The following is a 26,124-nucleotide window of genomic DNA, read 5'->3' on the forward strand; positions in this document are numbered from 1 at the left end:
ATTCTAACACTGGGTAAATGGAAAAGAGTTCTCGCTCTGAACTGGGATTATCAAGATGGTGTAATTGTAGTGCTGCACCAGGAGACTTTTTCAGCATATTTTGTAATTCTGATTTTGCAGCATTAAATCTTATCAGAAAATCATTTGGCAGCCCCGACCTATGCTTCATGCTGCCAATTCTGTTTTTTTATGCACCATTGGACTTTGAATAATGTTTAGTCATTATTGAGCAAGCTGAATTAGTTGAAATGTCAATGATCTTCAAAATAGTACCCCTTGCTAAGATGTTGCAGAATATTCTTAGTTTAAAGCCTGCAGTTAAATTTGCAAAGTCATTTGGCCTGGTGCCCACATGGGAAGTTTGGCTGGCTCACTTCCACTGGGATGATCCACAAAGGTCATTTAGCCTGGGGTAGGATCCACTTTTCACGACTAATGCGGCAAACGCTTCTCTTAATTTATTCATGCACTTGATATGGTCATCTCCAGCGCGACTAGTTTATTGTCTATCCACATACGTCCTTGAATTGAGAAGGACAATTAAAAGTCAATTATTTTGATGGTGTGGAATCACATTAAGGCCAAATAAGTTAAAAGTGGCAAATTAACTCCCCTGAAGTGAGCAATATGAGGTTTTACAGCAATCCTGTGATTTCATGGTCACCGTTACTGGTGCTAGATTATTGTATTCCTGTTTTATTTCACTGCTCGAGCTTAAATTCCCCAGCTGTCATAGTTGGATTCAAACTCATGGCTCTGGATCAATGATCCAGCCCTCTAGATACTACACCAGTAATCCAAGCACTATGCTATCACATCAATTGGCAAAATAAAAGTCAATAAATATATGTAAGGGGTGTTGCAGTCAAAGTATGTGATATGTTTGTCTATTAAGGGGAATTAAGATATCAGTTAAATTGAAAATGTGTTCTTTTTTTATTTCCCAGTTTTCATTTCTGTGCTCCCATCAGACGAAGTATCATTTTGGCTAATCTAAGGACAGATTTATAAATGCATTTAGCCATTATAGATAGCTTGATCAGACTTCTGCATAAATAACACACAGTTTATCCAGGATATTGGGAGCTGGAGTAGAATCGCCTGAGAAACAAATGATGATTTCCAAGTGGCACGGTAGGCATCAACTGAATACTGACACTTCCATCTCATGTGGTTTTTATTTCACCCACACAGTGCTCAGACAGGGAGAGAGCTGGAAAAAAAAATCTCACGTCAAATGTATCATTCAATGAGTTGTATTAATGTTTTCATCATCTACTATTCACTTTTATCAGCTGTTGTTCAAAGAAGAGATTCCAATGCCAATCTTTCATTGCATTGGGCATTATAAAAATAGACAATAGACAATAGGTGCAGGAGTAGGCCATTCGGCCCTTCGAACCAGCACCACCATTCAATGTGATCGTGGCTGATAATCCACAATCAGTACCCCGTTTCTGCCTTCTCCCCATATCCCCTGACTCCCCTATCTTTAAGAGCCCATACCTAGCTCTCTCTTGAAAGTATCCGGAGAACCAGCCTCCACCGCCCTCTGAGGCAGAGAATTCCACAGACTCACGTGTGAAAAAGTGTTTCCTCATCTCCGTTCTAAATGTCTTACTCCTTATTCTTAAATGGAGGCCCCTGGTTCTGGACTCCCCCAACATCAGGAACATGTTTCCTGCCTCTAGCATGTCTAAACCCCTAATAATCTTCTATGTTTCAATATGATGCCCTCTCATCCTTCTAAATTCCAGAGTATACAAGCCCAGCTGTTCCATTCTCTCAGCATATGACAGTCCCGCCATCTCGGGCATTAGTCTTGTGCTGCACTACCTCAATAGCAAGAATGTCCTTCCTCAAATTTGGGGACCAAAACTGCACACAATACTCCAGGCGTGGTCTCACTAGAGCCCTGTACAACTGTAGAAGGACTACAACTGTAGAAGGACTTCTTTGCTCCTATACTATAACTTTTGGTTCCATTTCTAAAGGCCTCAGTCAGAGGACTCTGTGTAGAATCAGTGCTGTGCTTTGAAGAGACATGTCTTTATTTGTTATCACAAGGATCACTGTGGTGGTTGATCTTTTGAGAAGAGAACAGGAAGGATTTCTGCAGCATCTTCCAGTCTGGGATTCCAGACTAGCCTGCTATCAGTGGGTGGCACTGATTTGCTGCCTTCCAGCACCAGAGACCCGGGTTTGATTCTGACTATGGGTGCTGTCTGTATGGAGTTTGTACATTCTCCTTGTGACCACATGATTTTTCTCCCGGTGCTTCAGTTTCCTCCCGCACTCCAAAGACATATGGGTTTGTAGGTTAATTGACTTCTAAAAAATGATAAATTGTAAATTGTCGCTAGTGTGTAGGATAGTGTTCGTTTATGGGGTGATCACTGGTCGGCGCAGACTGGGTGATCCAAAGGGTGTGTTTCTGAGCTGCATCTATAAAGTCTAAAAGTTAAATCAGCTTCAGAAAACTTCAGGAGGCCAAGGAGGACATGATTATATGGAGTAGATTAATTGAATTTCAATCTGTGCTTACACGGGGACTGAAGAGTTGAGGGTCCATCATTACCATTCATAGAATCTTAAAACACTAGTTTAGTTTAGTTTTTAGTTTAGTTTAGAGATACAGAATGGAAGCAGGCCCTTCAGCCCACTGAATCCATGCAGACCATGGACCGCCCATTCACATTAGTTCTATGTTATCCCACTTTTGCATCCACTGCCTACAAACCAGAGACACTTTACTGAGCACAATTAACAACCGGAGCATGTGGAGGAAACTCGCACAGTTATAGGAAGAACATGCAAACTCCACACAGCCAGCCCTTGAAATCAGTATTGAACCAAGATCTCTGGCACAATCTGGTAGTGGTTCTACTAGCTACACCACTGTCCAATTCCGACAGACATTTGAATGTATGACAACTTTCCATGATAGCAATGTCACTAGTCCTCCTCGCCACTCTTGCCCTTTTGCCCTATTGCTTTACTTTTCTTGAATACTGATCTACTTCCCTTTTGAAAGCTCAAGACTAAATCTGCCTCTGCCTCTATCACCCTAACAGGCAAAGCATTTCAAATGTTAATAATTCATTGTGGAAAAATAATTATCCCCACATCAATCTTGCTTCTTTTGTTAATTTCCTTAAACAATTTTAAAATAATTCAACTAATTGACAATGGGGACAGTTTTCTATTTATGCTGTGTGGAACTCTCATTATTCCAAATACTTATATCACAGCCCCTTTTCTATTTCTGCTTTAGGATGAATAGTGCCAGCTTCTCCTTTCTTTACCTGTAACATAAGCTCCTCATTTCTGGAATCTTTCTTGACTCCCCATTTCTATTACTAAAGTGCAGTACCCACAATTGGACATACAACTCCAGTTGTAGCTGAATTAGTACTTTACTAACATTCGTCATAATTTTTGCCACTTTTTACTCTGCATTTGTTGTGCCAAGAATGCCAAGTGCTTATTTTTAAGCCACTTTCTCCTTCTGTCCTGCCATATTCAAAAAATCAGAGACATCTAGGTCCCTCTGTTTCTACACTCTATTATATAATACACCTGTTACATTATAATCTCTGTGTCTTTGTTCTGAAGGCTGGGATCCAATGTGCATTTTTTAATCATTTTCCTAGCCATCTTCAAAGACACAGACCTCCAGGTCTTTCTGATCCTGCACACCATTCAAAGTTGTGATTGTTCTATTGCATTTATAGAGCCGTGGAATCATATTGTCATACAGGGTGGAAACAGGCCCTTCAGCCCAATTTGTACACACCAACCAACATGCCCCATCTACACTAATCCCACCTACCTACATTTGGCCCATATCCTTCTAAACCTAAGATACACAAAAAAGCTGGAGAAACTCAGCGGGTGCAGCAGCATCTATGGAGCGAAGGAAATAGGCAACGTATCGGGCTGAAACCCTTCTTCAGACTGAAACCCTTCTTCTTCAGGGTTTTGGCCTGAAACGTTGTCTATTTCCTTTGCACCCGCTGAATTTCTCCAGCTTTTTTGTGTACATTCGATTTTCCAGCATCTGCAGTTCCATCTTGAATCCCTCTAAACCTATCCTATCTATATACCTGTTCAAATGTTTCTTAAATGTTGCAATAGTGGCTGCCGCAACTACCTCACCTGGCAGCTCGTTCCATATACCCACCAAACTTTGTGTGAAAAAGCTGCCTCAAGTTCCCATTAAATGTTTTTTCCCCCTCACCTTAAACCTATGCCCTCTGGTTCTTGATTCCCTTACGCTGGGCAAGAGATTGTGTGTTTACCCCATCTATTCATGATGTTGTACACCTCTATAAGGTCCCCCTGAAGTGCTGGCCTACTTGAGCTTGGAGCTCTGGTCGGCTGCCCCTTGGATTCAGATAGATACTTTCAGCATTCTTTATTTTGTGTAAGTATAATGAGATAATTAAAAGAGTGTACTGTGAAGTTATTAGAGAGAGAAGTGAAATAGCCAAGGACACACCAAGTAAGCTGAGTTATTCCAGAAACTTGTGTTTTGTTCAAAATTCCAGCATCTGTAGTTCCTTGTGTCTCCAAGCACTAATCTTTCTTACCTATACTCTCCCAAGGAAAGAGGAATGAACTGTCTGTGGTCAGCATGCCCAGGTAACTGAACTATCTACACCATACTATTTTACTTAGACTTACACCAATGATTAACAAGTGTAGAAATGAGCAAATTCATACATTATAGGAGCAGAATTGGGCCATTTGGCCCATCACGGCTACTCCGCCATCGTAGCTAATCTATCTTTCTCTCTCAGCCCCATTCTACTGCCTTCTCCCAAGAACCCTTGACACTAGTACTAATCAAGAATCGAGCAATCTCCACCTTAAACATATCCATTGACTTGGCCTCTACAGCGTTCAGGAGCCCATGGGTCATTTTAAAGCTGTAGTGATTAAACTAATTTCAAGTGAATTCTGGGTTGGGATTCTTTTCAATGCACTCGTACAAAGATTTAGATCAAAGCAATGCAGACACTTGACAAACAGAAAAAAACTTCAGATTTAATGTTCATTAAAGTGAGTAACCTTAGTATTATTTTCCTGAAAATGCCATAAACCTATGTTTCATTGCATTCAATATCACAGATGGTTATCATCTAAAAATTTGCCATGCAATTTAAAAAAAAAGATTAATTACATTGTCATTTAAGAATCATGAAATAAGATTATGATTTATTGTTTCACATCTGGGACTAATAAAAAATAAATTACAATAAAATTCAGGCAGTATAATAACTATATCCAACAGAGTTACCACGTTCATTTCAGGAATGTAGTTCCCACATGCTCTCAGAATTTATTCAATCTGTGGGAAGCCTTCATTGCTCAATACAACTAACAACAAAGCATATATTGAGTGATTGTGGTAGCTCTCAGAAATCCAACACATCACGATCAAAATAAAATAAATTTGTTTACCAGATGTTTGTTGATTTTTATTTAAAGCAACATTTGTTATATTTACTTGTCCATGATTAATTTTGTAACCTATTCATTAATATTCTTTGTGAATCCATAAAATCTGCTTGTTTTGCCTGCATTGAATCATGACTCCTCCAGTGCCTTTGATTTAAATTGATAATCCACATAATTAAAATGCTTCTTGGCCTTTACTTTCCTGTGAACCATTGCTGTGTTAAATCTTCTGACTTTTGGCTCCACTGCACCCATCACTTGATGATCTTGTCTTCTAGATTCTGGGTCTAAACTTTTAAATTGACACGCACCAGCTTTGTTATTGTCATGTATTCTGAAGTAGAGTGAAAAGCTTTACTTTGCATAGGTATGTTACAATACTTACCTTCAGCGGCGCTGCAGTCCTGCCACTGGCCGTGTGCGCGACTTTGGCGCCTTTGGGGGGGAGGGGAGGTGGGGGGTTAAAATGCCGTTTTCTCCTGCCTGTCTGAGATATATTTTGTTGGGATGCTAGCTGATGCTGAAAACATTTTCCGCCACATTTTCGGAAGTTTTTAAAAAAAAATCGGGGGACAATTTAATCGCTGGAGTAAAATAAAAAAACAACTTCTAACGCCGTCAACGCCGTCAACGCCGACAATGGGATGGATCTCACGCAGAGGACAAAACATAAGGTAAGTCATCTATTTTACACATAAACTTGCTTCTTAGGATGACTTTAATCAAAATTTCATTGGTGAAAATGTGATTATGTAAATATTCGAACTGGCAATGTTTTTCCTGCCCATATGGGGTTCAAATTCACCGTAAACCGCAACGTTCCAATCGATCGCATTCCACAAAAACCCACTCGCAAGATCATTAAAATGGCCATTAATTTATGGGAATTAAACATTAAATTCCTTCCATTTGGCCTATAAATTCATGACAATGCGATTTAAAAATCATGTTATATTGTGGATTATTGTGTGAATGTTATTTGGACACTTAGGCTATTTAAAAATGTTAATCTTTTCTTAAGAAATGAATAGATGTTTAGATCTAGTAATTGAATTTTATAATTAGCTACAATTAGGTAACTAACTCATTATACGCTTTAATTTCAGGTCATCCAAGTAAGATTGTTTCATATTTGTTTCAGAATGCTTCAATCTATAAAAACTGAACATTTATTTCAGTTCTCTTAATTTGTAAGAAAGTTATGGGCTTTTGACTGTCCTCGATCACAGCTTTTGTGTTAAGTCAATGGAAAAGCAATAGGGAACAAGATGATAATTTCTGAGTATGAAAATGGCCATAACCTTTTTAATACTGAAGATATGAAAGTGAATTAGGTGTCAAATCAAACTTCATTGTATGCGTTATCTGATGGGATAAATTGCAGGCTTGATTTTTAAAATCTCAAAATATTGTAACATTGCTACTTTGCATGTTTTCCATGCAGATCCGGTATATCATGCTTAAACACAATCATGTCAAACACATATGATAGGTAAAGCAAGGGGGTAAAGTGTAGAATATAATTATCAGCATTGTAGCACATCAGTTCCATAGATGGAGGTAAATCAGACAGATCTCTAGCTCTAGCGGGTGGAACTGAGAATTGGGAAAGGTGTAGCAACACTTATAGGGATGTATTATAGACCGCCAATTGGGGAGTGAGAATTGGAAGAGCAAATATGTAAGGATATAGCAGATATTAGTAGTAAGCACAAGGTAGTGATTGTGGGATATTTCAATTTTCCACACATAGACTGGGAAACACATTCTGTAAAAGGGCTGGATGGTTTGGAGTTTGTAAAATGTGTGTAGGATAGTTTTTTTGCAGCAATATATAGAGGTACCTACAAGAGAAGGGACCTCTAATTGGAGGTCCAGTGCTGTACCTCCAATTAGGAAATGGGACAGGTCAGGTGGCATACGTATGTGTTGGGGAGCACTTCGGGTTCAGTGATCACAATACCATTAGTTTCAATATAATTATAGAGAAGGTCAGAACTGGACTAAGGATTGAGATTTTTGATTGGAGAAAGGCTAACTTTGAGGGGATGTGAAAAGATTTAAAAGTTGTGAATTGGGACACTTTGTTTTATGGGAAGGATGTAGTAGAGAAATGGAGGACATTTAAAGGTGCAATTTTAAGAAAACAGAATCTTTATGTCCTTGTTCTGTTGAAAGGAAAGAGTAATAATTGGAAAGAGCCATGGATTTCAAGGGAAATTGGACGGTCTGGAAAAAGAGAGAGATCTACAATAATTATAGGCAGCATGGAATAAATGAGGCGCTTGAGGAGTATAATGAATGTAAAAAGAATCTTAAGAAAGAAATTAGAAAAGCTAAAAGAAGATATGAGGTTGTTTTGGCAAGTACGGTGAAAGTAAATCCAAAGGGTTTCTACAGCTATATTAATAGCAAAAGGATAACGAGGGATAACATTGGTCCATTAGAGAGTTAGAGTGGACAGCTATCCGCAGAACCAAAAGAGATGGGGAGATATTGAACAATTTATTTTCTTCGGTATTCAAGGAGAAGGATATTGAATTATGTGAGGTAATGGAAACAAGTAGAGTAGCTATGGAAACTATGAGGATCAATGAAGAGGAAGTACTGACACTTTTGAAAAATATAAAAGTGGATAGGTCTCCAGGTCTTGACAGGATATTCTCTAGGACATTAGGGGAAGTTAGTGTAGAAATAGCAGAGCAGGGGCTAAGCCAGAAATATTTCAAATGTCATTAGAAACTGGAATGGTGCCGGAAGATAGGTGTACAGGGCATGTTGTTCCATTGTTTAAAAAGGGTTCTAAGAGTAAACCTAGCAATTATAGACCGGTTAGTTTGACGTCAGTGGTGGTCAAATTAATGGAAAAGATACTTAGAGATAATATATATGATCATCTGGATAAACAGGGTCTGATTAGGAACAGTCAACATGGATTTGTGCCTGGAAGGTCATCTTCGTGAATGTTTTCAAGAGGTTACTAGGGAAATTGATGAGGGTACAGTGGTGGATGTTGTCTATATGGACTTCAGTAAGGCCTTTGACAAGATTCCACATGGAAGGTTAGTTAAGAAGGTTCAATTGTTGGGTATTAATAGTGGAGTAGCAAGATGGATTCAACAGTGGCTCAATGGGAGATACCAAAGTGTAATGGTGGATAACTGTTTGTCAGGTTGGAGGCCGGTGACTAGTGGGGTGCCTCAGGGATCTGTGTTGGATCCACTGTTGTTTGTCATATACATCAATCATCTGGATGATGGTGTGTTATATTGGATTAGTAAATATGCAGGTGATATTAAGATAGGTGGTGTTGTGGATAATGAAGTACATTTTCAAAGTCTACTGAGAAATTTAGGCCATTTGGAAGAGTGGGCTGAAAGATGGCAGATGGAGTTTAATGCTGATAAATGTGAGGTGCTACATCTTGACAGGACAAATCAAAATAGGACATACATGGTAAATGGTAGCGAGATGAGGAATGCAGTTGAACAGAGGGATCTAGGAATAACTGTGCACAGTTCCCTGAAGGTGGAATCTCATGTAGATAGGGTGGTAAAGAAAGCTTTTGGTGTGCTGGCCTTTATAAATCAGAGCATTGAGTATGGAAGTTGGGATGTAATGTTAAAATTGTACACGGTATTGGTGAGGACAAATCTGGAGTATGTTGTACAATTTTGGTCGCCAAAGGATGTCAACAAAGTAGAGAGTATAGAGGAGATTTGCTAGAATGTTGCCTGGGTTTCAGCACCTGTTACAGAGAAAGATTGAACAAGATAGGTCTTTATTCTTTGGATTGCAGAAGGTTAAGGAGGTATAGAAAGAGAAATGTTATGTTGCAGTTGCACAAGATGTTGGTTAGACCACACTTGGAGTATTGTGGTCATTGTTCATCCTGCTATAAGAAAATGGTGCTAAGTTGGAAGGAATGCAGAGCTATGAGGAGAGGTTGGGCAGCCAAAGAGTTTATTTCTTGAAGCGCAGGAGGCTGAGAGATGACATGGTAGAGCTGTATAATGGGAATATATGGGGTGAACACAGTTTTTTTTTAAACACAATGTAGGGGATTCAAGAACCAGAGACCTTCGCTTTAAGGTGAGAGGGGGTAGATTTAATAGGAACCTGAGCGGCAACATTTTTGCACGAGGATGGTGGGTTAATGGATGGAAATGTCAGAGGAGGCAGTTGAGGCGGGTAATATAACAACATTTAAAATAAATTTGGTTAGGTACATGGACAAGAAAGGTTTAGAGGGATATGGTCCAAATGCGGGCAGGTTGGACTAGGGCTTCATGGTCAGCAATGGCGTTGGGAAGACGGACTTCTTTCTATGCTGTATGACGCTATAACACTTGATACTCAAGCTGTTCTTGAGTCTTTCCTATTTCTCTATATTACTAAAACTCTCATCTGTCGCACCTTGACAGGCTTCACAATGGACACCCCACGTGTCCTCAGCGATACTTTGAACAATTTCAGACTGCCATCTTTATTTCCCATCACAACGGCGACCTGATGGCTCCACGGGTAAGTTTCCTTCTATTTTAATTTCTCCCCCCCCCCCGGGCAGGACTGATCTGGGGATGGTGGTGGGGAGAGACCACGCCTGGCACCCTTGGCCTCTCCCTCCCCCTCTCCCCTCCCCCTCGCCCCCCTCCCGACCGTGAGCACCCACCTCGCACCCCCCTCCCAACCAAGAGCACCCACCCCAAGCCCCCCCCCCCCCCCCCCGACCAGGATGCTCCCCTCCCCCCCCTCCCCTCCCCCTCCCCCGGATCCAGGATGTATTCTGCAGCCTGACATGGTTCTTAAAAAAGAGGGAGGGTGAAGAGGAGGGGGAGGGAGTGCTGGGGGATGACAGGGAATGGGGGAGGATAGGAGTAGGAAGAGGGATCGCGAGGCGCAGTTGAGGGACGGTTGCCGTGACTTGCGTCACAACGGGGATCTCTGTTGTCACAACAGTTGGGGGCTATGGGTGAATGCTGGAATATTGCGTTGTGGAAACAGGACCCAATGGGTCCCACTTGGCCTAGTATATTGTAAAATTCATTTTGAAACTTATTTTCTTGATCATGATTTGAGTCACACTTTTAATATCACTTTCTGCTCAATGTTTTTTTTTGCCTGGTTATGCTTCTGCACGACGTCCCGGCTATTTTTTCTACATTTAATACTGCTATTGTAGTTGTTGACAAGATAATTGTGTTGGACTTACATAAAATGACAATGGAACCTAATTAGGGAAAACGAGACAACGTCAGTGATGGCTGCAACATTTAATTAAAATGTTCTGGGTACTGCATGAAAACAGTCTAGAAGAGTCTGCATTTTTGGAAGGCTGAAAGCAGTTGGCTTTCAGAGTGACCCCCCAGGCCCTTGTTGAGCCCTGGCTGTACTAAGGATGCGAGAGACCTTGAAGAGTCATCGCCACTCTCCTGATTAGTTCACAGTTTCATTATGAACTAGGACTGACAATAAAGAAGTTAAAGTCATTTACATCACACCTTTGTGTTAAATGGAATTTCCTGCAGAAGTGATTAAGTCATATCTCTCTTAGAATTCAGTGACCTCACCTGATATCACCAATCTCGCTGACTTTTCACTGGTTCAGTATTTCACTTATTAGAGATATTTTATTTTGTTCATCTCAGCACTGTTTTATCTTCTGTGATTCCTCACTCCAGTCATCTCCAGGCAGCTGTAACCTGTTTTCCAGCTTATCAGTTTATCTGGAGCGTTCAGCTTTTCATTTGCGAGGCTGCTGGAAACTGCTTCAGCATCTGATGTATTTCCGCAGCCTGCTATGGTTCTTAATTAGCTCCCCATGCAGAAGGGCAAGCTCGGCTGCCCGAGTCTACATTGCATTTGTATTTTTACTCGTGCTAGCATTCTTCACAATATGATTTGCTTGAAAATTTGCTGATCTAAGGAGCCTTTACCTTTCTTTTGCTGTGCTTGTATATTCATCGCACCCACTGATTGTTCGATTTATACAGTTAATCTGATTGCTCACAATGCAGTAATTCCTTTGCATCTCCTCCAGCAACAAAGATCATCATGAATTATTAATCTATGTTTGTGCCAGAATGCTCACAAAAAGAAATATTTCAATACCTTTAGCTGCAGTTAGGTCATTTGGCTTAAGTGTGACATGATCCCATTTAAATGTTAGCTCGATCAATTCCCGAGCAGGATTGGAAAGCGGTCCATGGTCTTGCTACACGAGATAGGATGGAAAATTCCTTCATCTTTTCATTTTCCTTTCCATTCTATTCTGGTGCAGTGAAGAGAGCTGTTGCCTCACAGCCCCCGTAATCTGGGTTCAATCCTGACGTCAGGTACGTTAGATACATTGATTCATCAAGATTCATTGATTCATCCCCAGAGCTATAGCTGCTCTGAACTGGCCTTGCTGAGTGCCCCCCACGACCATGAACTGTCTCCCTCGGATGGTCACGGCGCACAGACACTTTTGCACTTTAGACTGTTTTGGCTATTTTACTGTTTTACTGTTCTTTTATGAATCATGTTCTCGGGGTATATAAATCAAATTTTTATTAGTTGTTTAAGTTATGACATCGGATGGAAGCTGCATACCTAATCCCGTTGCACATATGTGCAATGACAATAAAATATATTATTATTATTATTATTATTATTATTATTATTATTATTATTATTATTATTATTATTATTATTATTATTATTGTATATTATTATTATTTGTATCTATATTACTAAAAGTCTGATCTTGACCGCTTTTGGCCCACTGTGCTGCGATTTCCGAGAGAACGCCGCCACCAACGGCCGTCATTTTTGGCCACCTCGCTCCTACTTCCAGAACCGGAGGATTTTTCCCATCGATGAAAAATCAGAGAGATATTAATGTTTTTTAAAAAATCCCCATTCTCTCTGCTGGCGGCAGGGGGAATGACTATAAAACCAGGAAGTGTAGTGCCTCACAGTATCTGCCAGACCCAGGAAGCAACAGGGTCACGGCTATCTGAACTGCGAATATCCCTGAACGCACGTATACTCCACGATGAGTCCCCTCGATGCAGCTGTAAAGTGGCTGCAGCCCAATTGTTTGCCTCGCCTTTTTAAAACGTTTGTGTTCACAAAATGAATTTTGGTTGTCGGATGGCTGCAGCCCAATTGTTTGCCATGCCTTCTTAAAATGTTTGGGCACACAAAATGAATTTTGGTTGTCAGTTGGCAGCAGCCTAATTGTATGCCTCACCTTTTTAACAAGTTTGTGTTCACAAAATAATTGTTGTGCCTCACCTTTTTAACAAGTTTGTGTTCACAAATGAATTTTGGTTGTCAGGTGGCTGCAGCCCAATTGTTTGCCTCTTTTTAGCAAGTTTGTGTTCACAAAATAAATTTTGGTTGTCGGGTGGCTGCAGCCAAATTGTTTGCCTCGGCTTGGCTTTTAAAATTGTTGCAACAGTTGGCTGCCAGCCCAAGAAGCCATTCGGCCCACAATGTCTATACTAGCCCTCTGGAAACCAGTACCTTCGGCCCATAACACCCATACTTGCGCAACAGAAAGCCCCCCCCCCCCCCCCCCCACTGGCGAGCAATATTTGAATTGGTGGAGAGGTGGAATATTGCGTTGGTGACCAGCCCTCCCGTGTGATGCTGGGACCCAACGGGTCCCACTTGGTCTAGTTATTATTATTATTAAGTTATATATATAACATGGAAAAAGGGCCATCGGCTCCATCCCAATTTCGAGGCATCCCTGTCTAAGCTAATTCTGTTTGCCTTCAACCCTTTAAATCTGTCATATTCATGTACCAAACCAAATATTATTTTGAGGACTGCATAGTGGCTCTGCAGTAGAGTTGATGCCTTATAGCACCAGAGACCCAGGTTCAATCCTGACTATGGCTGCTGTCTATATGGAGTTTGTATGCTGTCCCTGTGACCATGTGGGTTTTCTCCAGAGGATCCAGTTTCCTCCCACACTCCTAAGACGTGAAAAGGTTGCAGGTTAATTGGCTTCTTTAAATTGTTCTTGCTGTGTCGGATAGAGCTAGTGTATGGGCGATTGATGGTTGGCATGGACTTGGTGGGCTGAAGAGCCTGTTTCCACGCTATATCTCTAAACTAAAGTAACCAATATTGCAATTGTACATGCCTCAACTACTTCCTCTGCTAGATCATTCCTTAGACACATCACCCTCTGTGTGAAACAAAGATATGCCGGTTGATAGGTTAATTAGACATTGTAAATTGTCCATGATGTGAAAGAATCATGGGGAACTAATGGTAATGTGGAGAGAATAAAATAGGATTAGCGTAAATGGGTGCTTAATCGTTACTGTTAAATGGGTGTGCCAAATAACCTGTTTTCATGTTGCTTGACTATAATATGCAGAGGTCCTTTTATGAATGGCTTCTAAGTTACTTGCAGTGACAATGTTTAATTGAAGTAAACTAAGCAAGCAATGAGATCTTAAATAAGATCTTGAACTTTTAAATATATATTATATTAATCAACAAATGCTGCCACTGAGACGGCACAATGGTGCAGCAGTAGTGTGGCTGCCTTACAGTGCCAGGGACCCGGGTTTGATCTTGACTATGGATGCTCTCTGTACCGAGTTTTTATGTTCTCCCCGTTGTAGATCAATCATTATATTGCTGATCTGATCCATGCCAGGTTCTACTATATTTCATTTCTGTTCCATGCCAGGTTTTCACAGTGCCTTCTTGTGGAATGTGGCTAGCTGGCAAGTCAGTCTGATAAGAATGTAAAACTACACTGAGGCTTTTATGAAGTCTTTGACTTTTATATGGATATTAAAGGACTTTATGTGAAGTTAAACAACTTGTTTTTTCACTACTTCTTACATGGTGTCAGAAGTATTCTTTCGGAAAGACTTCTGGCTGATATTTTATGAGTTTTCCCAGAGTTTACTCAGATATGGCTGAAGCATTTTGAAAACCGGTCCTGCTTGTTTTCGACAGCAACATCGGAGAGCGGTGGTACATCTTCAAAGAAAAGTGTGATGTTTTCATCGCAGCCGCTCACTATGAGAAACCACCTCGGGCTCGAGCTAACATGCTCCTCAATCTCACAGGACAGGAAACTTACGAACGAGCAAAACAATTTGTATTTGCGGGGGCAATAACACATACTTCTGTTGATGGAGCACCTCCAGTCGTCACCCTTGCTGAATCGGCGGACAACCCTGAATGTCTCAAGATAAAATTTCTCCAGTCGTTCAGCCCCCAGACTAATCCTATCATTGAACGAATAAAGTTCAACTCATGGAATCATAAGGATGGTGAGACGGTTGAATCATTTATCTGTGCTATTAAAAAGGCAGCAAGAAGCTTCAGATTTGGTGTGCTTTGTAACGACTTATTAGAGACAGACTAGTATGCAGTCTTGCTTGTGATAAACAAAGAAAAAAAATTATCCGCGACCCTGACTTAACTTTGGATAAGACTGTCTTCATTTGCGAGAATTATGAGTTAACCATTCACAATACCAGAACGCTAACTGATGCACAGTGATCAACCATGGATATCGATGCTGTTCAGGCTGGGTTCCAGAGACAATGTAATCCTGAGATTGCGATGACAGTCCAGCTTGATAAGCCTGCGATTCGATTTATTACTGATTGCACTCATTCTGGAGGCACTCGTGCTGCTAAGAGGGAGAAATGTCACGCTTTCTGTCAAATCTGTCATGGCTGCAAAAGACGTCATCATTTCTGGAGATGTTGCTGATCCACACAACGATTTTACAAAAAAGAGAAGATGAAACAACCCTTACTTCAGCTACAATCGGAACAAATGTCCGATCTATCTGATAGCAGCACAGAAGAGACACCTAACGTCGATGCTATCACACTGCAAATGCATTCTATTGAGGGACAAAAAGTAAAGAATAATGAGGCCATGGTCACAGTGCTGGTAAACGGTATCGCAGTTGAAATGAAAATAGATACTGGTGCCAAGTGCAACGTTCTGTCTAAAATGGAATTCAAGCGCATTCAAAATACTGTGAATGCCAAGGAACTAAAAGCATGCAATGCCACCCTATTGGCATAGGGTGGCAGTGAAGTCAATCATATCAGAAGGGTAAAACTGCTGAACCACCTGGGGAACAGACATACAGGTTGCCATTTGATGTCATCAAAGTTAACATCGTAACCCTATTAGGAATAGAAACCTGCAAAGATATGGAGCTGGTCTTGTTCAGCATGGTCGTACATCAGCTATCCCCAGTTCAACACAGGAAATCCTCACGAAATACAACAACCTCTTCACCAATGAACTTGGAAAACTACCAGTAACACATTCAATGACTCTGGACCCAGAAGTGAGACCTGTTGTTCACCATGCACATCGCATTCCCATAGCTATACGGGCCAAAGCTGAATTAGACAGAGTGCAGGCATTGGGGGTCATCACACTGTTCCGGAACCAACCAATTGGATGTCCTCAATGGTAGCCACCACCAAGAAGAACAAACAAGAGATTTGAATTTGCATCCCCAGAGAACTGAACATTGCCCTGAAAACACAACATCATCCCATGCACACTGTGGAGGAAGTAGCTGTCCGCATGGGAAAAGTGATGATATTTTCTGTGCTAGAGGCTAAGAACTCATTCTGGCAAATTCCTCTGGACCACAAATCATCAATGCTTACCATCTTCAGCACTTCTATTGGCCACTACAGGTTTCTACAGATACCATTCAGAATCAATTCGGCCAGTGAGGTATTCCAACGCAATATGGAACAAATCTTAGACGTTCACCCCTGCGCGATCATCGTCGACGACATTATTGTTGCGAGCAGAGACATGAAAGAGCACAATGACAACGTAAGAAAGGTGCTCAAATGTGCCGTGGAGGTGCACTTAAAACTCAATCTTCACAAGTACAAGTTCTGTGCCAACCAGGTGAGCTATGTGAGACATATATTTACAAGTGACGGCCTCAAAGTTGACCCTTCAAAGACAGTGGCTATCAGCGAGATGACAGTACCAACGGATGTCACCACCCTGCAGAGATTTCAGGGCATTGTCCACTACCCTGGAAAAATCATTCCCAATTTCAGCGACCTCTCGGCACCCCTATGGCAACTTATTCACAAAGACACTGTCTGTACGTGGCAAGAGCAGCAACAACGTTCTTTGGACAACAGATGTCATGTTCTCCTACCCTGTCTTATTTTGGTCAATCAGCCTGTCACGCTTACCTGTGACGCTTCTCAGAACGGCCTCGGCACCGCATGTCTGCAGGAAGAAAAGCCAGTCGCCTATGATTCCAGAACAATGACAGACACTGAGACTAGATATGCACAGATCGAAAAAGAATTGCTGGCAGTGGCCTTCGCGTGTGCCAAGTTCAATGACTACATTTTTGCAAACTGGTAACCATATAAACTGATCACCAGCCTCTGGTAACCATCCTAAACAAGCCCATACACACGGCTCCGGCAAGACTACAAAGAAGGCTCCAGAGATATGACATTACTCTTGTTTACAAACACGAAAAACAAATGCACCTGGCTGACACTCTGTCCCGGGCTCCAAGGAAAACCACTGTCCCACACACATCTGTGAAGGATACTATCGACATTATAAGTGGGACAATAAATGATTGGTTAATCACCCACTGTTCACTAACGTTATGCAGGGTGTCTTTTATATGACCACTCTAATAGCCTACACTCATTGTAGTGTGCAATGTACATCAGTACATTATTATGCAAATATTCTTCTACTGTATTCCTACCGGGAGCAGTATTTTTAAGATGATTATGTTTTCAGTAACTGACCACAGCATAAAGAACACAGCCTTTACTCTACCTCTGGCTCGCTCTGGGTCATAATTGACATTAGGGTCGTTTGAAATGGGCATGATTGCGTCCATTTGAAGTTGACAACATACCTGCTAGAGCAGAGATTGGTGGTGTCATTAGGTATACAAGTACACTGAGCTTGCTAGTCCCTATGAAATGAAAGATAGTTTCTTTATTGTTATTCTATAGTCTCAGATATTGCTGATGGCTCATTAGCAGTCAATAGAATGGATAGTTCACTTTCATCATATGGCAAGAGGCTTACATAGTGCATGTTAATAAATTATAACATTTGGTGAATATGTCTGAATATTTGCAGATAGAACTCTGCACAGTTTTGCATGAGTTATTGTCCAACTCAAAGTCAATTGGGACTATGGTCCGGTTAAGAACAATGGCCATGTATGCAAGTTAGCATCATGGTATTAATAACCCATGTTTTTCTACCATTAATGGTTTATCTGTTTAAGTGTTTCACACACAGATTGGGTTAATGCATGAAACCACAGAGCTTTGAAATCTTCACGTAGTCACTCACATGACTTCGAAAAAAAATACAAAGATTAAACGAGAACTTCCCGTTTGAAGGTTGATCTTTATTTTATGAGAAGTTGAAGTGAGGGAATACGTGCCCTCCACTCCCAACCCTACTTCTCATAAAGATCATTCGATAGTTCTAAGGTCGTTAATCTTTCTATAGTTTAAATTCAGCAACTAGTCTGTTTCATACAGCTACTTTGAGGATTGACGCGCATGCGGACTGGTGGGCTCTTCACATATTCCCTCACTTCAACCTCATAAAATAAAGATCAAACTTCAAATGGTAAGCTCATTTAATCTTTCTATTAAATACCTCAACCAACTAAGCTTTGAACTACGGTTACACAGAAAAGCTGGAGAAACTCAGCGGGTGCAGCAGCATCTATGGAGCGAAGGAAATAGGCAACGTTTCGGGCCGAAACCCTTCTTCAGACTGATCAGGGGTGGGGGTGGGTGGGGACAAGAAAGGGAAAAGGAGGAGTAGCCGGAAGGCTGGAGGGTGGGAGGAGACAGCAGGGGAGCTGAGGAAGGGGAGGAGACAGCAAGGACTAACAGAATTGGGAGAAGTCGATGTTCATGCCCCCGGGGTGCAGACTCCCCAAACGGAATATGAGGTGCTGTTCCTCCAATTTCCGGTGCTGCTCGCTGTGGCCATGGAGGAGACCCAGGACAGAGAGGTCAGAGGCGGAGTGGGAGGGGGAGTTGAAGTGCTGAGCCACCGGGAGGTCAGCTAGGTTATTGCGGACCGAGCGGAGGTGTTCGGCGAAACGATCGCCCAACCTCCGCTTGGTCTCACCGATATAGATCTGCTGACATCTAGAGCAGCGGACGCAATAGATGAGGTTGGAAGAGATGCAGGTAAACCTCTGTCGCACCTGGAACGATTGCTTGGGTTCCTGAAAGGAGTTGAGGGGGGAGGTAAAGGGACAAGTGTTGCATCTGCTGCGGCCGCAAGGGAAAGTGCCCGGGGAGGGGGTGGACCGAGAGGGAAGGGAAGAATTGACAAGGGAGTTATGGAGGGAGCGGTCTTTGCGGAAGGCAGATATGGGGGGAGATGGGAAGATGTGGCCAGTAGTGGGGTCACGTTGGAGGTGGCGAAACTGACGGAGGATTATTTTTTGTATGTGATGGCTGGTGGGGTGAAAGGTGAGGACTAGGGGGACTCGGCCCTTGTTGCGAGTGCGGGGATGGGGAGAGAGAGCAGTGTTGCGGGGTATGGAAGAGACCCTGGTGCGAGCCTCATTTATGGTGGAGGAGGGGAACCCCCGTTCCCTGAATAGTGAGGACATTTCAGATGTCCTGGTGTGGAACGCCTCATCCGTGGAGCAGATACGGCGTAGACGGAGGAATTGGGAGTAGGGGATGGAGTCCTTACAGGAAGCAGGGTGGGAAGAAGTGTAGTCCAGATAGCCATGGGAGTCAGTGGGTTTATAGTGTATGTCGGTTAGAAGTCTATCACCTGCAATGGAGATAGTGAGGTCAAGGAATGGTAGGGAAGTGTCGGAGATGGTCCAGGTGTATTTCAGTGCCGGGTGGAAATTAGTGGTGAAGTGGATGAAGTCAGTCAGTTGTGTGCGGGTGCAGGAGGTGGCACCAAAGCAGTCGTCGATGTAGCGGAGGTAGAGGTTGGGGATGGGGCCCTGGTATGTATTGAACAAGGCTTGTTCGACGTAACCTACAAATAGGCAGGCATAGCTGGGGCCCATGCGTGTGCCCATAGCTACGCCTTGTATTTGGAGGAAGTGGGAGGAGTCGAACTCGAAGTTATTGAGGGTAAGGACCAGCTCCGCTAGGCGGAGGAGAGTGTCAGTGGCTGGGTATGGGTTGCTTCTCTGGTCGAGGAAGAACCGGAGGGCTGTGAGACCATCGTGGTGGGGGATGGAGGTGTATAGTGATTGGACGTCCATGGTGAAGATGAGGGGGTGAGGGCCTAGAGAATTGAATGCGCGGAGACGACGGAGAGTGTCTGAGGTGTCTTGGACATAGGTAGGGAGGGATTTAACCAAGGGTGATAGGATGGAGTCAAGGTATTTGGAAATGAGTTCGGTGGGGCACGAACAGGCGGAGACAATGGGTCTTTGAACTACATTGACTTTATAATAGTCTTTGAACTATTGGTGTTTTTAAGAAAATATATTGAAAATGTTGTTGTTTAATGTAATATCTACAGACTGTAAATAAATAAGACTTAACAGACTATAAATAAAGGTTGGCCTTCATTGCGAGAGGTTATCAGTTTAGGAACAAGGAGGTCCTAATGCAGTTGTGCAGGGCATTGGTGAGACCACACTTGGAGTATTGTGTGCAATTTTGGTCTTCTAATTTGAGGAAGGACTTTATCACTATTGAGGGAGTGCACCTTAGGTTCGCCAGGTTAATTCCCGGGATGGCAGAACTGACATATGATGAAAGAATGCGTTGACTGGGCTGGTATTCACTGGAATTTAGATGAGAGGGGATCTTATAGAAACATATACAATTCTTAAAGGATTGGACAGGCTAGATGCAGGAAAAAAGTTCCAGATGTTGGGGAAGTCCAGAACCAGGGGTCACATAGAAACATAGAAAATAGGTGCAGGAGTAGGCCATTTGGCCCTTCGAGCCTGCACCGCCATTCAATATGATCATGGCTGATCATCCAACTCAGTATCCTCAGTGTCACAGATGAGGAAAAACTTCTTCACCCAGAGAGTTGTGAATCTGTGGAATTCTCTGCCACAGAAGGCAGTGGAGGGCAATTCATTGGATGTTTTCAAGAGAGTTAGATTTAGCACTTAGGGCTAAAGGAATCAAGGGTTATGGGGAAAAAGCAGGAATGGGGTACTGATGTTAGATGATCAGCCATGATCATAATGAATGGCGGTGCTGGTTCAAAGGGCCGAATGGCACCTAGACCTGTTTTTCTATGTTTCTATATTTCTATTACCCTGTTTACATATCTGTGGTGCTGTTGCAAATAAGAATTTCATTGTTCTATTTTGCAACACTGACATAAAAATACTCTTGACTCTTGACCCTTGTCTTGACTCGATGATCGGCGTGGACTCATTGGGCCAAAGGCCTGTTTCCACGCTGTATCACTAAACTAGAATAAACTAAACATGCAGGAAGAAACTGAAGATGCTGGTCTACACCGAAGATACACACAAAAAGCTGGGTAACTCAGCGGGTCAGGCAGCATCACTGGAATAAAGGAATAGGTGACGTTTTGGGTTGAGACCCATCTTCAGAATGAATCAAAGGAAAGGAAAGATATAGGTAAAGAGAACAAATGAATGAACATTATGCAATATGCAACGATGATAAAGAAAAGGTAAATGCCACAAAGGTCCATTGTTGGCTGTGGGCTAGGTGATAACACGTTACACAGACATGACTAGGGTGGAGGAGGGATGGCGAGAGAGGGATGCAAGGGTTACTTGAAGTTAGAGAAATCAATATTCATACCACTGGATTGTAAGCTTCCCAAGCGACGTATGAGGTGATATGCTTCCAATTAGAGTTTGGCCTCACACTGACAATGGAAGGGCCCTGGGCAGGAAGGTCAGCATGAGAATGGGAAGGGGAATTAAAGTGTTTGGCAACTGGGAGATCACGTAGGCCAAGGCATCTCCAAATTTGCTGATGACACAAAGCTGGTGGCAGTGTGAGCTGTGATGAGGATGCAATGAGACTGCAGGGTGACTTGGATAGGTTGGGTGAGTGGGCAGAAGCATGGCTGATGCAGTATAATGTGGATGAATGTGAGGTTATCCACTTTGGTGGCAAGAACAGGAAGGCAGATTATTATCTGAATGGTGTCAGATTAGGAGAAGGGGATGTGCAACGAGACCTGGGTGTGCTTGTACATCAGTCACTGAAAGTAAACATGCAGGTACAGCAGGCAGTGAAGAAAGCTAAAGGCGTGTTGGCTTTCATTGTGAGAGAATTTGAGTATAGGAGCAAGGAGGTCCTACAGCAGTTGTACAGGGCCCTGATGAGACCACACCTGGAGTATTGTGTGCAATTTTGGTCTCCTCACTTGAGGAAGGACATTCTTGCTATTGAGGGAGTGCAGCTTAGGTTCACCAAGTTAAATCCCAGGATGGCGGGTCTGACATATGATGAAAGAATGGGTCGACTGGGCTTGTATTCGCTGGAATTTAGAAGGATGAGAGGATATCTCATAGAAACATATAAAATTCTTAGAGGTTGAGACAGGTTAGATGCTGGAAAAATGTTCCCGATATTGAGGGAGTCCAGAACCAGGGGTCACAGATTAAGAGTAAGTGGTAGCCATTTAGGACTGAGATGAGGAGAAGCTTTTTCACCCAGAGAGTTGTGAATCTGTGTAATTCTCGGCCACAGAAAGCAATGGAGGCCAATTCACTGGATATTTTGAAGAGAGAGTTAGATTTAGCTCTTGGCGCTAAGGGAATCAAGGGATATTGGGGAAAATGTCAGAACGGGGTACTGATTCGAATAGGGTACTGGTACTAAAGGCGGACTGAGCAAATATGTTCAGCGAAACGATCGCCTACTCTGCGTTTGGTATAGTCTAAACTAAACTAATCTACTGCAGTCACACCCAGTTTGCCATTTGAAACAGTGCAGTTAGCAGTGGTAACAAATGCCTGAACTAAAGGGAAATGTTGTAAGAAATCTCCTTGAGTATTCACTCATGCCTGTAGTTGCATTGCTGTCAGTATCTGAAATTGATTTTACATGCTTAATTTGGATTATGTAACTATTCCCCACACTGCATTTTGCTGAAAATTCAATTGGCATTATTCAATTATCTTCCACTCAAATTCCACTTAAATTTAAGCTACAAGTCATGACCCTCTCCAGTTCATTGGCTGACACAGCAATCTCAGTATTCACTCTGTTGCAGAAAAAGAAGGAAACTAAAGCAAACAATAGGTAACTCCTTAGGTTAGGACTTTCTGGAGTGGCCTGCAAGGTATAAAGACAGAAGCCTATCTAACAACCGTTAGAGATTTCTTGGATTGAGAGGCTCCTGACTGGGAAGCAGCAGGCAAACTCGCTTTTATTTAAAGGGCCAGTGTAGTTCTAATTCCCATCTGCTGTTGTGAGAGTCTAATTAAATCACCACTCCCTACTGATTGCAGTTTTGTAATTCTAAGTGTCTGACCTCAGGGGGTTTGTGAATAGATTAGTAGGAACAGAGTAGGAACACACTACAATCAGTGTGAACCTCCAGCACTGAATGAGCTGCGGTAAAAACAGCAAGAGAAATGCACTGCACTTCAATGATGTTCCTCACAGAATGATCAAACTGCTCAGATCTTGACCACGGGCTGTTGCAGAAGCTCACAGCTAAACAGGAACATAGTTATTTGGGCATGTGCGGATTTATCATTGCCCCATTTCCCCACTTTGCAACGTCACAGTTCCCTTTAGCAACATTATCTGTAAACTTAAGGCCGTTTTCCACATGTATACTAATCACTCCCACCTCTGCCCGGCAGGTAGTTTAATACTGATCACTAGAAATCAACTATTATATAATAAACCGGCAGGATTATTTAATTTGTTTGCCATATGTTGCATATGAAATGCAAGTGCAAAATGTCAGGCTCTTTAAACAATACTTGTTATTCACTGTGGGCAACCATCCTACCTTGTTTATAATGATTACAAACATTTAAATTGCTTACAACTGTTTACAATGGACAGATCGTAATGTTGCACTGTTCTGTTTCAGTGTTATATGGCATTCTGGAGCCATGATAATTCTGCTCATCAAAGCTTGACATGTTTGTAGCTTGATTAATCATTGAAATATTGCAGTGTTTTTTGTGCATTGTTTAAATCGAGCCATTGCATAAAACAATCTTTTTGAACAATTAATGTTGAATTTCTGGATCATGTTTTCCCACCTCATTGTTTATCTGAAGGGATGTAAGGGCTGATTTTTAATTTGTAAGCACTGCATAATCTGAGGAAGTTGGAGGAAGGGTCTCAACCAGAAAATGTCACCCATTCCTTCTCTCCAGAGATGCTGCCTGTCCCGCTGTGTACTCCAGCATTTTGTGTCTATCTTCAGTGTAAACCAGCATATGTTTACATCTGAGGTGTCCCCTCTTTTTTCTGAAGTTATACAGGGCTTCCTCCCACTGTGATTAATGGAGTCTTCATCTGCACCTCCTCCATTTACTGCACTTCTGCTCTTACCCTGCCGCACCCATGCAGAATATGGAGAGTGTGCCCTTGGTCCTTACTTTTTACTCCCTAAACTTTTCGTCCAACAGGCCATTCTTCAACACTCCCGTCAGCTACAACATGATCCCACCATGTCACATTGTCCCGGTCCTCACCTTTTTCTGCTTTCTGCAGAGACCACACCCTCCATGTCTCCCTGGTTCGCTCATCCCTCCACACTTACCCACTCCCAGCCACTTTCCCCTGCAAACCTAGGACTGGCAACACCTATCCCTATACCTCTATCATCACCACCATCCAGGGAACTAAATAGTCCTTCCAGATAAAGCAGAGACTCACATACATTTCCTCCAACCTTGCCAATTGCATTTGGACCACCCATGTGGTCTCCTCTGCATTGGTGAGAACAAGAGCAGATAGTTTGGTCAATTTGCTAATCACATTTGATCTGCTCACCAAAGCCAACTGGAGCTTCCAGTTTCAAATAATTTTAATTCTACTGCTCCACCAACCATCCAGGTGTGGCAAAATGCAATGTAGAAGAACAAATAGTACCTTATTGGTAGTCCACAACTCAAAATCAAGTTATCCGATTTCAGATAATCAGTTCCCTCACTGTTCCTTTCCCTCTCTCCTTCTGCTCTTCCACAGATTCACAACCCTCTGTGTGAAAAAGTGTTCCCTCATCTCCGTTCTAAATGGCTTACCCCTTATTCTTAAACTGTTGCTCTTTTGGTTCAAATTTAGAACAGGGAGAAATTGAACTTTTATTAATAGAGGCTTTGTATCTAGTTTTGCACCGTCATCAATTCTGCCTTTACTTTGCTATACACAGCAAATAACTGGCAAATGCAGTTGCCATTTAGCTGCAATCCAAATAGTTTATGCAGTGATTGATGCAATTCACGCTCTCCTCCCCAATGTCTCCTGCCACAGAAAAAAATGTGACTCATTTCATTGGAGGCCCTGCCATTCTTTCAATCCAAGTGGCAGATAGTCCCTTCAAGGAGTTGTAAGCAGCTGATAGTGACATTAATAGCAGCAGTTTCTCATGTTACACATTCGCTTGAGTAACACAAGCCCCTTTGGGAGTCTGAAAAAAACTCAAATTATGCTGACCTCAGGAAATCCACTATCACATAATTTCATGGCCCCTGTCTATTACAGGCAGACTATAAAAAATGAATGGGGTTTGATAATTGGTTAGGGGTGAACATGATGATGAATTGAATTTTACTGAGAATGCAATCTATTAGTAGAATAAATACAAAATTCTGCAGATCAAGCAGGGTCTGAAAAACAAACTTATCACTTCAGTTTGGTGATCACTTAAAATAAACATTAACAACTTGAAATGTTAACTCACGCCAGAAGCTACCTGATCTGCTGATTGCTTTTATTTCATTTCGGTTTTTCAGCTATTTTGTCCAGGTAATTTTGAAATAAATGTTTGACGGCAAACAAAAACAAAATTTCCCTATGCAGTTGACATTTCATTATCTTTTGTTAAAACCAGGACTCTCAAATACATGCTGGCAACTCACACAATTAATTAATATGTTCTTAAATCACCATATTGATTTATTTAACACTTTAATCAAACATCAAAAAGACGCTGCAGACCCTGAAAAAAAATTCTCCATATCAAATTTTTCAAAGGCAACTTAAAATGTAGCTTTTGAATTTGAATGAATGAATGAATGAATACTTTATTGTCACATGTGACAAATTATTTGCTTGCTTACCCAAGGTATGCAAATAATCGCTACATAAAGGGCACTGACAAAGTTACAAAGTATTACAAGCCGATTCCTTTGTCCTTTTGTGTATTAACCGCCATCCACAGTTCCTTGTTTCAATGTATAATGTCACATATGTGCGGAGCAAAGAAAGACCAAGGTGGACCATGTATAAAAATGCGAGTTTATTCAGTCACGGAACAAACGGGGAGTGAAGGGTGTGAGATCCGGCGGGGACTAAATACATATGTGAGTGGGGGTGGTCAGCACCTAGTGACGTGTAAATTACCCTCTTCGATCGGACCCCGATATCGACGGCTGTGTGACAGACATGATAGCGTGTGTGCATGCATGCGCATCGCCCCAATCTCGGTATAGTACATATATGACAA

Source organism: Leucoraja erinacea, chromosome 1 (assembly GCF_028641065.1).
Source record: "Leucoraja erinacea ecotype New England chromosome 1, Leri_hhj_1, whole genome shotgun sequence".
In the NCBI taxonomy this organism is placed as follows: Eukaryota; Metazoa; Chordata; class Chondrichthyes; order Rajiformes; family Rajidae; genus Leucoraja; species Leucoraja erinaceus.